The sequence below is a fragment of the Biomphalaria glabrata genome, chromosome 6, assembly GCF_947242115.1.
Source record: "Biomphalaria glabrata chromosome 6, xgBioGlab47.1, whole genome shotgun sequence".
Classification (NCBI taxonomy): domain Eukaryota; kingdom Metazoa; phylum Mollusca; class Gastropoda; family Planorbidae; genus Biomphalaria; species Biomphalaria glabrata.
Genome location: NC_074716.1, coordinates 34,847,450 through 34,862,707, shown reverse-complemented (window position 1 = coordinate 34,862,707; position 15,258 = coordinate 34,847,450). Strand labels below are relative to the sequence as shown.

Sequence of the window (15,258 nt, the reverse complement as noted above, 5' to 3'; positions counted from 1 at the left end):
CAGATGTGCTGGAGAGGGTCATGACAAGGGCTGCACAGCCCAGTTCAAATGCCAAAACTGTCACGCTGGCCACTCAGCCTAGTCCAAGGACTGCCCTGTGTGGAAACAGGAGGTTGCCGTGCAGGAGTACAAGGCAAGAAATTGGCTGTATTGGCCCTACCCAAGGGCCAATTCGGCTTGACAAAGACCTACGCCCAGGCTGTTGCTAAGATAGGAAGATCCATAGCCACACAGACGGACACATCTACCCTACCACCCCCTTCTCCTCCTCCAACTCAGAAAACACCGCCAAAGAACACACCTCCGAAGAAACAAGAAAGCCCTGTTGTCATGCTAAAGAACAGGTTCTCTGTGCTCGCTGATGAGAGCATGGAGACTGAGCAGCATATCAAAACCAACACTCCGGGAGAACCCGGAGACATCGTGTCTGACACAGGTTCTCCTCAGAGAACCCAACCAGACACCCCAACATCTACCGAATTAGAGGTTAACCAACTCCCTAAGGGGAGAAATCAAAGCGGAGAGGATGCCCGAGGTGAGCGAGGAGGAAATAACCTCCGCTCTAACCAAAGGGATCTCCCCTCTCCAGAGAGAAAGACTTCCCCCAAAAGGGGGCTGTCCTCCTCTCCATCCAAACCCAAGAATAAAAATACCAAGGTCACTGGAATAAAGGGAAACCCCTCCGGGGGGGGGGGGCTCCCAAGGCCAAATAGCTCCAAGTACGTTATTTAGAATAATCCATGGATTCCAGAATTGTACAGTGGAATTGTAGAGGCCTCAAGGCCAATTATGACGAAATGCAGATACTGATGGACTCTGAGACTCCTGTAGCTCTCTGCTTACAGGAAACATTTCTGAAAGATAGCATCAGTTTCCGAAGCTACAGTTCTTACAGCAAGAATGTTGAGGATGCAGAGAGAGCATCAGGTGGAGCCTGTATCCTTGTGAAGGACAGCATCCCCCATGAGAGGGTAGAACTACATAGCACACTACGGGCCGTAGCAGCTAGGATAACCCTTCACAAGGTTATCACTTGCTGCAGCCTGTATCTACCACCAGGCGCTCCATTAAACCCAACAGACATGGAGGACCTATTGAAACAACTCCCCCGGCCTTGGGGATTTCAATGCCCATAACACCATGTGGGGATCCAACAATACCGACACAAGAGGTCGTATGCTGGAGGATATCTTCCTCCAACATGATTTATGCATACTTAATAATGCATCACCGACCTACTTGCACCCAGGAACTGGATCTCTCACATGCATTGACCTCACCGTATGCGTCCCTGTACTTCTGGACGACTTTAAATGGTCAGTTAGCAATGATCTACGGGGAAGTGATCACTTCTTAATCATCATTACTAACAATCTCCCCTCATTGGGACGACCTCAGCTGTGGAAACTGAATAAGGCCGATTGGGAACAATTCCAAAAAAGATGCTCCGAGGATATCACAGAAAATATCCTCGATGAACAGAACCCAGCTGAAACCTTTGCTAGCAAGCATAGACTATATATTACATGGACTGCCAACACTAAGGAAACTAAGCATAAGTTCCATTCACCGAGGCGTCCTTGGTTGCGTGGTAAATTGACTTCCGGTAGAATTTGTTACTATATAAAGAAACTATTCCCGAAGATTTTTACCATCACTTTTACAGCAAATCATAAATGGAAACTTAATTGTCATATACGATGTTACAGAGGTAAGTGTGCACAAATCAATTTGTGACTTAGATCTATGACTATAAAGCTTTGTAACTGGTTTCCTTAGCCAATATAGACTAATTAGCCAAGCCTGTATTTCGTGTATTCTTGTTTACGACATTAATTGTCTGCTAATTGGTGCTGCCAGTTTGGATTATTTGTTTTTCTTTTTTTTTTCATCACATTTGATAATTATTATCATTATTTTTACAATGTATATTTTAAATGTGATAAGCGATTTACTGAAAGAGTCAATACATTTCTGAGAGTGTCATTTATTAACTTTGTATATAATGGGTGATATAAGCCTAAGTTAAGTCTGTGAATGAGTCAGTCTAAATAAAATAACAATATAGTGAGTCAATAAGCCTACAATCTTACATCTTTACCAACTTTTGTTCAGATCTACACATATTTTTTTTATTCAATTTGATTTTAATTTCAAGATAATGTGCATTTTTATCTATAGTAATGGAAAATCAACCATAAAAAAAAATCAACGATGTATGTATGACTAACTGAAAAATCTGCATAAAAATTTCGGCCTTCAAGTTTTTTGTGTTTTTTATTTTTTAACTAACTAGAATCCCAAATAACATCCAATTCTTCTAAAAGCTATAAAAAGATCTGATATTGTTTCGAATATATTCGCCCAATAAAATTTTAGAATCATTAGGCTCTACTTCACTAGAAAGTGATTGTACACATAAACATGTAGACTTTCACCCAGTTGTAGTGACCTATGGCTATAAACGTTATCTACAAATACGAACTTACACACAACACACTACTACACTACTATATATATATATATATATAAAGGAAACATTATTTTTTGGTAAATGTAGTAGTTAGTTGGACAGAAATTACCATAGATTATATATTACATGGACTGCCATGTATTATATATATATATATAATAGAACACTAATCACTATTTATGTATATGCCCATTTTTAAGTTTGTAAAATAATAATTTGTTTTTATAAAAAATCTGGCTATGCCTATAGTACTCTTAACAAAATTATGACTAAAAATATTATGAACGTCGAGTCTCTAGATTCATCATCTTTGTGTGTCTGATAAACCCAGAGAATGAAGATATAGAATCTATATATATAGGCCCCCTATTATATAGAATCTAGCTCTAGTTGACTCTAGACTAGATCTAGGATAATTTCAAGTCTAGATGTTCAGCTTCATCTTACCTTGATCATGATGATTAATTTTAATCTGACTTCCTGACTTGTTAACTTAAACTTCGTCTAGCCCTTATTTGGGCGCCTTAGCCTTAGCTTCTTGTGAATCATGAATGGAAGTGCTTGGGCTTGGCTCACAGTGTCACAGATCGTTCTTTAAACTATTTGAAGATCTACTTTATCTTTACTAACGATTCTAATCTATATCTAGTTTATATATCTATATTTTATATGATAATAATAGACCTAGACTCTTATAAGACAAAGTTATAAGATCTAGAATCTGTATCTAGATCTATTCCCATTTGTGATTTATACACTGATTATACACTACAGATTTAATGTTTCTGATGAGCAATACTACTATCTACAGCCATGCCCATTAACATAGGCCCTACTCATGTACTAGATCTAGCTCTTTTGATCACAACTCATATGTTGCCTAGATATAAACAACTGTACTAGATTGGACTAGACATTCTAATCGGTTCTATTTTCGTTTTTCATTATTCTCACATATTCTAGTAGGCAATAGGTACCAAATTGTGCTATTTATTCACTGTAGATCTAGATCTTAACTTTTCTCTTAACTACCAAAGAAGTACACAAAGGATGTTGAAAGGTACCCAAAGGGCTCTAATTGCTACCATTCAATGTGTGGAATCAAGTATTTACCCAGATACTGCCACAATATGCTCTTATTGTTTTCAAAGGAGTTTTCACACAGTGCCAGAAGCTGTATAAATACATTTAACAGTAAGTTTTTAAGTAATTAATCATTTATTTTTAAACGTTATGTAAGTCTATTTTAATTGTAAGAATCCATGTGCTATTTTATTTAAAGCTAACTTATAGGTGAATATTTACACAATATTGTTGTTATGTTGTAAATAAAACATATTATATTCCCTCCAGCCTGTGCAGGGTATTTCTAAAGTGATAATTTTCTCATGCAGGCCAATACCACTCTTTTGTTATCTAAGGTGTTTTTCTTCAAATTATACTTTCTTGCATAAGAATTAAATATATTATGCAACAATTCTCAATTAGAAGTACAGATTAACCAGTTATCTTGGTGGAAAAGGATGTCAGATGAGTTGAGAAAATGCTTAAAGAAAGTCTTTACATAATTCTTTGAACTAAGTCACTATAAATATTTTGGAGATTTTTAAAATTTAATTAGAATTTTATTATTGCTGACATTAAAAGCAATTGTTCTTTTTTTTTCCGCAGATGTATATTTCAAGAAGAAATGATGCTTTCTTATTTCTAAGAGTTTATCAATAGGATGAATGCCACAAAACTCACTTGTTATGCCAGAAACTCTTCCTACGAAACTTCCAGTAAGTAAAAAAAAAAAGTAAAGTTTCCCTTTCAGACCTTGTGATCGATAGGGCAGATGATGTAAAGATCATCTGTTTCTGACCATTCTGTTGCCTACGGTTAACGAGGGTGTCATGTGGCCAGCACAGTGACCAACCACCATTACTTTCCCCAACTAATGTCAGGTACCCATTAGAGCTGAGTGGACTCAGACTCAAATTAAAAATTCCAGTCTTCACCAGGATTTGAACCCCGGTCCCCGGTTCGGAAGCCAAGCGCTTTACCGCTAAGCCACCAGGCCTCCTTCCAGTAAGTAGGGCAGCTTAAAATTTAATACTTTTATCTTAGTGCAAAAAGAATAAAAGCTGTCTTCAAATTCTCCCTTTAAATTAGCAAAGATATGTTTATAATTTAATGTATGCAGTAAAAAATTATGTTTCAAACACTCAGTACAATATTCAATGACTCTCTTTATTTGGGTTACCTCAGCATGCTTGTGCAGAAAATTTCCTGAATTTTTTTAAAAATCTGTTCCCTTCACTTTCAAGTGCATTTAATCATTCATTAAATTTTCATAATATTACTGAATATAATGTCAAAGATTAAATATTGTTATTATTATACTATTCCTTTTTTTTGTAATATTTTAGTTGCATAATATGTTCCCATAGCATTTTTTGTGTAAAACCTCTAATATACTTTACTATACTCCTAATATACTTTTTAAGGAACTGTTTTGTTAGATGTTTTCAGAATTGATTTTATCCGTAAAGGACTTGAACATATGGAAGTTTGGTACTATATGAAACTAAGATTGAATTGGTGACTTGTTATGAATTTAATGTATGTTGTTTCTATTTCATCAACAGTACTAGAATTTGTCCAGTGCCTGTGATCCAAGAGAATGTGCTCCATAATACCTACTAGGAGCTTGCTGATAGCTGGAAGTTCATGAATACTATGTTGTCCTTGATTTGATGATTCTGAAAAGTACCATTTCTGAAGACTTGAGCATTATTTCTATAATTTAAAAAAATCTTTTCAGGAAATATTGTGTTTATAATATTAAGAAAGTGAAGATAATATTGTTCTTACTAATATTATTGACTTATTAAAATAGAAAGCACATCATTACCAATATTCACTTGTCAATAAATGTTAGCATTATTCAATTTTTAGTTACATGTTCAGACTATTAAATTTTATTATTTAAATTAAAGCAACTTTCTCTTTCATTGAAGCTTGCGATACATTCCTGTAAAAAGTCTATAATAATAAGTTAATGTCGATGTAGTATTGTTCAGACACTTACAAGTTTAATCATCTATACTTCACAAAAAAAAAGTGTTTGAATGGTTTTCATTTGTTTGTACATCAAATATGTTTTAATATAATTATCATTTTTAGATGAAACATTAAATACTGAAGATGACCATTTCAATTTCTGATGTAGGCCTATTCTCATTTCATGAAATAAACAGAATATTATCTGAAATTTCATCCCTTCATGGTAACTGTAACTGGCTTCATAAAAAAATGGAGTGATGACTGGGTTGACTATACATTTTTGTATAAATAATGCATCAATGAATGTAGCTTATACTGTTCTTTTCCTCATCTTGAAATGTGTGGACTGATAATTAGCTGTTGCATGATACTCTAAATGACAAATATCTTCTACTCATTACAATAGCATATTTCCATGCTGTTTGTCTAAGTGGAAGCAGATAAAATTTGTTCCTCTATTAGCTGTAAAATCTCGAAATTCATGAGCAGCTGAGAAAAAAAGAAAAGAAATTCAAACTAGTTTAGACATGTTATAAATATATATATTTGCTGATTAAAAAATGTAAGACTACTTTATGTTACAACAATGGACAGCATCTTTAAAGTTGATTTCAATGCAATCACAAGAAATAATTTTTTCTCTACAATTAAGCCTGCTTTAATGATTTTTTTAAATGTAAATAAATTTTATGCATAGGATTAAATATAACATGTACTTAAGGAGATTTTTTACCTATTATTTCACAATTACAAGTAATTTAAAGTGATACATGTATTGATCTTATCTTATCTTATATAATACAGACGTTACTTCAAAAAAGAAGATGATTACGTCCTAGGCGTCATGCATTTAGTCATGCATATTAACCAATGACTTAAATTCTGCCAAGTCACTGGTTTTCCTGGCTAGCTCAGGCAACCCATTCCATGCTCTAATAGCACTAGGGAAGAAGGAGTATTTGTACAAATTTGTCCTAGCATATGGGACGAGGAATGTGCCTTTATCTTTGTGTCTTTCAGAGTATTTTATTAAATTTTGTTTTTGTATTTGAAGATTATGGTTCAGTGTTTTATGTATTATTGCTACTTTACTTTTGAGCCTTCTGTCCTGAAGGCTTTCTAAATTTAGTGATTTTACTAAAGGTGTTACTCTAGTCAAATGTGAATATTCGTTTGTTATGAATCGCACTGCTCTATTTTGTGTCTGTTCTAGTTTCTTAATGTTTTCTTGAGTTGAGGGGTCCCAAACAGAGGATGCATATTCTATTAGCGGCCTAACCAAGGTTAAATAACATTTTAGTTTTATGTTCTTATTTGATTTATAGAAATTTCTTTTAATAAATCCTAATGCTTTGTTTGATTTTTTTGTAGTTTCATCAATATGTGGATTCCATGACAGTTTTTCATTTATTATAACACCTAGGTATTTTGCGTTTTTAGTCTGTGTTACTGGTTTGCCATGAATAAGATAAGTGGAATTAATTTGTTTTAGTTTTTTTGTTACTTTTAACAACTGACATTTTTCTGGGTGGAAAGACATGCTCCAATTTGATTCCCATTTCTGTAATTCATCTAATTCTCTTTGTAAAATATCTGTGTCTTTTGTTGTTTTTATTGTTCTATATATTATGCAATCGTCTGCAAATAATCTGACTTTTGTTCCTGAAGTAATGCAATTTGGTAAATCATTTATGTAAATTAAAAATAGTAGTGGACCCAAGACTGTTCCTTGAGGTACACCTGAGTTTACAGTTATCGGTGTTGATTTAGAACCATTTATTATTACAGTTTGTTCTCTCCCTATCAGAAAGTCTTTAATCCACTGATGCAGTGGACCATTAATGCCGAAATATTTTAATTTTTTAAGCAAACTATGGTGGTGAACTTTGTCATAAGCCTTAGAAAAATCTAGTAAGATAGCATCTATTTGTTCACTATTATCTAAACCTTTTGAAAAATCATCAATTAGTCCTATTAGTTGTGTTTCACATGATCTATATTTCCTAAAGCCATGTTGGTATGGTGTGAGGACATTATGATAACACAATGTTATTGGAGAAAGTAAAAAAAAAAATCTCACTTGTAGTAGATCCCTTTCAATTTGAAAGTTAGTGACAATCCAATCAGGTTTTTGGAAGTAGTATGCTCCTTAAGTAAAAAAAAACAAAAACAACGAAAAATGCATTATAAAAAGTTTTCGCTTTAAATAAAATTTCTCTTGGGTGACTTGAGTAGAAAGTAATAGAAATATGAACTTCATTTAGCAATATGCTCACACTAAGCAGAAGTGGTTTTTACTAGTGAAAATTGTCTGTCCAAATAAGCTATTGAAACTACTGTTAGCTTCACATGATATGAACTGTAAAGTTTGACAGTTCTTCCTCTAAGACTTTTAGGTACCGGTATTATCTATCAAGAGCAGGGTAAAACAAGGATGGGTTTTGGCCATCAACACTATTCGGAATTGTTTCGTCTGTACTCTCATAGCGCCTTGGAAGATGGAGTAGGCCCTATATATCCACAGTAGATCGGATGGAAGGCTTCTTAAACTGGCTTGACCAAAACGAGGAAACTACATAACCTGATTAGGGAACTGATGTTTGACGACGATGCTGCTCTCACTACCTTTCGCAGTAATTATTACAAAGGCTAGTCAATACTTCGACAGCTGCAGATCAATAGTTCAGTCTTACAATAACTCTCACCAAGACAGAAAAAAGGGCATAAAAAGTCAACATCATCAAACTCCATTTGAGTGAGGGCTTGAGAGGCTCAAATCTTCTCTTGCAAAAGCCCTGGACAGAAACCCTGCTGTATTGCGTAGTGCATACATGTCACCATACAGATCGAGAATTTTTGGTTCTGACCTGTTGAGACGGAGATCAGCAAGTCTGGGGCAGTCAAACAGAAAATGAGGCACGGGGGCACCAGGATTCGAAATTTGGCCATAGCCGTGAGAAACATGAGGCAACAGGACAGTGGCCTGTCCTGCACTGTGTTATATAAAACATCACAGAATGTACTTTTTCTATTTTATCAACGACAGCATCTAAATGCCAATATTACTGTATAGAATCTGGCCCTTGTTGTTTAGAGAGAGAGTAGTCCTTAAGGGACTGCAGGCACGACATGGCCTAAATTGTGCCGATGTGCCACAAATCAACAAAATCTAAATGCCAAACATACTTTTCTTACATTTTTCAACTCGGAGAAAACTTTACATCTAGACTTATTACTTTTACTTTAGGCCTACACATAATATAGGACTTTCTTACAACTTATAAACGAAAGGTCATTTTAGCCTATTATAGTAAGAGCATATAGATCTAAATTTACCGGGTTATCCTTCTGAATAAGTCTTACTATTTGGTTTATATATATATATATATATAGGCTATGCTCTCACAAGAACCTCAATTCAATCAATGTCGTAAACAAGAAAATACAGGCTTGGCTAATTAGTCTATATTGGCTAAGAAAATCAGCTATAAAGCTTTACAGTTATAGATCTAAGTCAGAAATTGATTTGTGCACACTTACCTCTGTAACATCTTCTTTAACAATTCAGTTTCCATTCATGATTTGCTGTAAAAGTGATGGTAAAAATCTTCGAGAATGGTTTCTTTATACGTAAAAAAAAATCTACCGGAAGTCAATTTACCACGCAACCAAGGACGCCTCCGTGAACGGGACTTGTTTATTGAAAAATATAGGCTTAGTGCGTAGAGTTGGTAGTCCATGTAATATATAGTCTATGCTAGCAAGCTACTTAGTATAGCCTGAGATGAACTCCAATTGGTGACAAGGCAGGGAGACCTAGGTCTCCCGTAGTGCCCTGGTAAGGAACTCTGCTGTTTGGCGTAGTGCCTCGTAGCTTCCATACAAACTTAGTGAACCACTAGATACGTCCTCCCGCAGCTCGCGGAGCTGCGGACACTCTTGCAAGACGTGCGCCACCGTCTCTTCTGATTCCCCACAGTGTCGGCAACGGGCATCAAAATTTGGCCGGAACCGGGCGAAGTACGTGTCCCGTACGCCACTGCGCTATTGTTGTTTGTTCCGACCTTTTTAGCCTCCACCACGGGTCCTCTCGATTTGGGCGGCGCATGTGCTGCCAGACTCCCCTGGCAGTGTTGGAGTCATCCCAGGATTTTAACCACTTTTCATGTACCCACTCTCGTATTACTGTCGTAGCCTGTTGGAACGAACTTGGTGACTCGAAAGCGGGCACGGCCAGACTTCCTTCTCGTGCTAGAGCATCAGCCACGGCATCGCCCCTCACGCCGCAGTGCGAGGGCACCCACTGCCTAACGATGACATCTCCAATAGGCAGGCGGATGTTATTTGCGGCGCCTAATTCCTCTTCCACCAATTTGGACTTTCCCCCTAAGCCAGCCATGGCTTGGATGCAGGACTGGGAATCGGTAACCATTACAACTGTAGTCGCAACGGTTATCTTTTCGCGCAGTTTTTGGAGCACGTGTTTGAGGGTATTGGTTATCGCCGTTAATTCTGAATCAAAGCTAGATGCGGTGAAGCGCATGCGCCTGACAACTTTTCTGGGTCGAGGTCTGGGTAACAGATATAGGCCTCATACCCAGCTCTTACGGGGTCCTTTATGACCGACCCGTCTGTGTAACATTAAATGGCATCGGCCGGGTAGGTCTTTAGTGTTTCCAATGCCATTTTCCTTAGTAAGTCCGGGTGTGTGTGTCTTTTTGTGGCCCCCTCCAACCCATGTATAGTGAAATTTATGGGAGGGATGGGCTGTCTCCTCCAGGTACGTGCTTATCCGTCTAATTGGGACCCGGTCAGTGGAGAGGCCAGCTTGTGCACTCAAATTTGTAGCGCAGTGCATAAATGATGTCCGTTTTATCCTATGTTTTTCTCTCCAATGACTGACTAAAGTATGGGTCGGGAGCCCTGGTTCGCCCCTTTTGTAGCGTTCCAGGGCTGTTAGAACGGCGCGCTCTCTCCTCAGGCTGAGAGGAGCCACGTTGTACATAATTTCTGCAGCGGAAGTTGGGCTCGTTCTATAGGTGCCGCAAATGAATCGGAGAGCCTGGGCCTGTACACGGTCGAGTGATTCGAGAGCCGTCTTGCTTGCGACCACCTGCATGGGCAGGCTGTACTCGATTTGGGATCTGACAGCCCCTGTGTACAGTGTGCGGAGCGTGTCAGCTCGGGCGCCCCACTTGGTACTGGCTAGCTTTCTGAGTAACCCTAACTTCTCCGAGGCCTTTCGTTCAACATCCTGGATGTGCAAGTGCATTGAGAGCTTCCTATCTAGTGTGACTCCTAGATATTTTGGCGTGTTTTCACCTTGGAGTCGCAGCCCACCGAGTTGGAGCTCGAATGGGGCCCCAAGAATGTCGATTCCCAGGCTGAACAGGCTCCAGGTCGTTTTGGCAACGTTTATCTGAATCTGCCATTTTGAACAATACGAGGAGATGGTTTGGAGGTCGGCTTGTAATGCTGCCTGAAGTTGGTCAGCTTTCTTCCCGGTTGACCAGAGGACAATATCATCAGCATATAGCAGTTTGCGACACCGGAGTGAGCTGGGCAAATCATTAAGATAGGCCATGAAAAGGATACATGAGAGGGCGGATCCCTGGGGTAACCCTCTTATTGGGGTGCTTTCCCCACTTAGAGAGTACTGGAACTGTGTTCGTGTTTTCCTCTCCGTTAGGAACTGTTTTATCCAGTTGTAGGTCCGCCCGCGTACGCCCATGACTCTAAGCTTAAGATAGAGGCTTTGTTCCAAACCCGGTCATAAGCCTGTTTTAGGTCAATAAAAACTGCGTATGTTCTCTCGGACCTCTGGAACCCATCGGCCACCTCCTGCATGAATACCGTGACCTGGTCGATCGGGCTCAAGCCTGCCCTAAAGCCAACCTGTTCTGGCGCTAGGATACCGGCACTCTCAAAGCTCCACACGAGTCGCTCGCTGACCATCCGTTCTACTATCTTGCCCATAGTGGATGTCAGGGATATGGGTCTGTAGGACTCCACGTTAGTCGCGTCTTTGCCCTTTTTTAGTATTGGAACAATGGTAGCACAGCGCCAGGCCCTGGGTAGTCTGGACTCTACCCAGGTCCGATTCGCAAACTCAAGGAGCTTGTCTTTCGCAATACCCCCGAGGTGTTTTACCATCTCAGGGGTAACCTTGTCTGGCCCCGGAGCCTTTCTGTTTTTACACTTAGCTATCGCTCTGTCCAGCTCAGCACGGCAGAAGGGCGCATTGCACGTGTCCAGGTCTTCCAACCCATCCGACTCCCTCTCGAGTCTCTTACGCTCCTTGTTGAGGGCTATAGACGTGGCTGACTTCTTTTCGGACTTGCTTATCGAAGCGAAATATTTGTTAAGCAGGTCGGCCATTTTTTTTATCTTTTGCCACTCGATCCCCACTGGGTGACAATAATGGGGTGGCTGTACGCGCCGAATCTTTGGCCTCAAGATTACGAAGAAGACGCCAGGCTTTGGAAGTATCCCGAAGATCCAGCCCGGCACAGGCATCCCTCCAGTGGTCCGCCCGTACACGTTGGGCCACCTCGCTGGCCTTCCGGCATAATGCGTTAAACTCCCTGTGGCATTCAGGAGTCCCTTTTTTGTGCTCTGCGCCTCGCCCGTTCCTGGCCCTGACTATTCGATCTAATTCTCGGGACCAGGCGGGTCTATGCCTTATACCGGGATAGTTCCGCCGGATATACTTCCTAGCCGCACCCAAAATCGCTGCAGTGATTTCGCCGTATTTAGTGTCGACTGTCCCTTCTTCCATCGCGATACTCGACAGGGCGGAGTCGACAGCCGCCCCGTATGCTGGCCAGTCAGCCTTAGTGTAGCTCCATTTCTTGGGCCGTTTAGTGGCTACACCCCGGGCCTCTGAGAGAGCAATAGTGATTTCTATGGGTTTATGATCGCTTCCAACGTCCTCAAGCACTTTAATTGTGGTTTTCCCTTCTAGATCAGCGGAGATTAAGAGTTAAATCAGGTCTCGAGAGAGACCCGTTGCCAGTGTGTAGGAGGGTTGGCGGGCTGTGTTTATTCTGCATGCAGAATAGGTTCGTAGTGTTGAGAATTTCTTGGACTTTTTGGCCCGAGGAGTCGGTTGCGTCATAGCCCCATGCAGGAGACTTGGCATTTAGGTCCCCAGCTAATAGAGTTTTAGTTAGAATATTCTTATTGCCGAGGTTAATGGCAAGTTCGTGTTTTGGCGGATTATAAAAGTTAATGACCGTAAGTTTTCTACCAGCTTTGAATATATCAAGCGAGATGGCGTCGGTTCGCCCGCTTTGAGGGCCAGGATTTTGAGAAACTGTCTTGCCGTTTCTTACATATGTGATAACTCCACAGCACTCATCGCATTTACATTTATAAGCCGTATAGCCACTAATGTGGCTACTTCGTTTCTTGCCTACACGAGTCTCCTGCAATAGCGCGATGTCTATTGCCCTCTCATGGATGAGTTTTGTGAGCTCTAATATCTTAGGTATTAGACCACAGATATTGAGCTGAAGTACTTTTATCTGGCTAAGTTTGTCGCTCCCTAAGGGTCTTGGACTGGTAGCGACAAACCGTTGTAATGGTTGGTGTTTTGGAGGACCGATGGTCCTCGCTTCGTTGGTCGTATTTGGTTGGGCCTTTTGGGTGGTAATGGTTGGTTGGGCCTGGTGCGGGACATGATCACCAGGTTGGTGTGGTTGGCTAGCCACACCTTGGCTACCGTTCTTCCGAAGAACGAATGCAGTGTAGCCTGGGAAGAGGGCTTTGTCCTGGGAAGGGGAACCTTCGCTGATTTTTCGTGGTTCGACAGGTTCCGCCGGATTGGAACCACGGGGCGAGTAGTAGAGGATTTTTCGTTGTCGGGCCTGCCGCCCGCTACCCGCGCGACGGAGCCTGTTTGGGTCTGCTCGTACCCGGGTTTTCTGTTTTGATGTGTATTATTCATGTTTGCATAGAAGGTGAAGACCGTTGGCGGCCTTAGTTACTGCCGATTAGAAAGTAGTGTACACAGGGCCTGCAAGAGGGTCCGGGGTCTTGGGGTGCGGGAAGTCCGCACTGTCAGGTGGGTTTTGTCCTCGCGCTCATCTAGGGTATGATGTACTCCGCCGGCTCCCCACCTGAACAGTGTTTATTAACTTTATGCCGGGGTTATAATTTAGCCTTGGCTCGTCTGCCTGGGCACCCCTAACAGTCTAGTAATCAATTTATGCAATAAATATCTAGGAACGAATAAACCAAATATTAACGTATACTAGTGAATAACAATATTGCATATAACAACAAAGGTTTAATGAGTTAATGATATATATGATATTATGAGGCATACATTATGAATAAATATCAATAGTAATTACAGATTACATTCAAAGGACTATAGCACACCTTAATCTCAGCGCCATAGTCAATCAGGCTTCACAACGCCAATCCAACGCCACGGGCAATAGTCAACTACAAAGCCTACAACTCAGACTTGACTCCAGCAGAGTCCCAAGCCTGCGTCCCTAGATAAGAAAAATACACACTCCTTTGATACCGCCATTCTCACGATTATAAAAGAAACGATTTTAAACCTACGACATGTAGAAGATAGTAAAATAAACTAACTTACCCAATACTGGGGAAGAACACCACACAAATAACTCAATCTCAAGGCACACCAAGAGAACACAAAGAGACTCATCTCAAGGCACAACAAGAGAACAATGACACTAATATAGCGCATCCTTAGGAACAAAACTAATAAGACCTTATGGTACTCAAACGAAAATATCCTACAAAGTGCGCACGACACGCACCACTGGTCACCACCTCCGTATGGCAAGAGCTCACCTACAGGAGGAGTGGTTGTGTAAGGATTGTTCGATATCCCTAGTATCGAAACTGCTTTTTGGGAAGCGCGTTCCTCTACTACCTCACAGGGGACGGGCTAGATAGAGCCTAGCTCGTGGACGCCAACCAGTCCGCCCGACGCAGCCCGCTAAGGCCGCGCCAGTCAGTCCAGTCTTTGCCCAATGGGAGACCCGCGAATCAGCCGAGTCCCAGGAGAACCCGACCAACCCTCGATGTGGTGTCCGCGCTATCCGCTTTTCGGAGATCACGTTAGGTCTCTTATTCACCGGGGCCCCACGGGGGGGGGGGGGCTGGACATAACCCCTTTGAGTTCCTTTTACACTTGCCGGCTGCTCATTCATCAGCGGCAAGCAACCAGTACCCTTGGCCACTCCTTTAAGAGCAGGAGTGTTCACCCGGCGACCACGATGAGGTGGTACTGGAACGCCGAGACTTAGTATAGCCAGGAAAGTTGCCCCCTAAACTCCGCAAATCCAAAACGGCCTAGCAAACCATGGTTTGATACAGCTTGCAAAAGTGCTATTGGCGATAGGAAAAAAACGACTGGCTGCATTTATAAAGAATCCTTCCCAGGAAAACCTAAAGCTATTCAGGATAGCTAGAGCAAAGACTATACAAACCATACGGTCAGCCAAAAGGAAGTCCTGGAGAAGTTTTGTCGGCAGTCTGGATGCCAAAACTTCTGCTAGAGCGGTTTGGAAGGCAGTAAAGCGAATCAAAGGGAAAGAATCAAATGCAATAGAGCATTTGAAAAACCAAGGACGAACTGTCACGTCCCCCAGAGAAATAGCTGACTGCCTGGCATCCTCAATAGCAGAAAAATTATCCACTGCACACTACACGCCAGAGTTCCAAAAAGTCAAAACCAAGGAGGAAAGACACCC

At 40.8% G+C, this 15,258-nt stretch overlaps 2 long non-coding RNA genes across 2 annotated transcripts; one reads left to right on the top strand and one right to left on the bottom strand.

Moving 5' to 3' along the window:
• Window positions 1-2,797: 2,797 nt before the first annotated feature.
• On the top strand, window positions 2,798-5,435 carry LOC129926959 (uncharacterized). The gene is made up of 3 exons (XR_008778669.1): window positions 2,798-3,667; window positions 4,145-4,254; window positions 5,104-5,435. It is a non-coding gene; the product is annotated as an uncharacterized LOC129926959 (long non-coding RNA).
• Window positions 5,436-5,869: 434 nt separating this feature from the next.
• On the bottom strand, window positions 5,870-9,256 carry LOC129926960 (uncharacterized). The gene is made up of 3 exons (XR_008778670.1): window positions 9,062-9,256; window positions 7,602-7,669; window positions 5,870-6,010 (listed from the first exon to the last, which is right to left on the bottom strand). It is a non-coding gene; the product is annotated as an uncharacterized LOC129926960 (long non-coding RNA).
• Window positions 9,257-15,258: the final 6,002 nt, after the last annotated feature.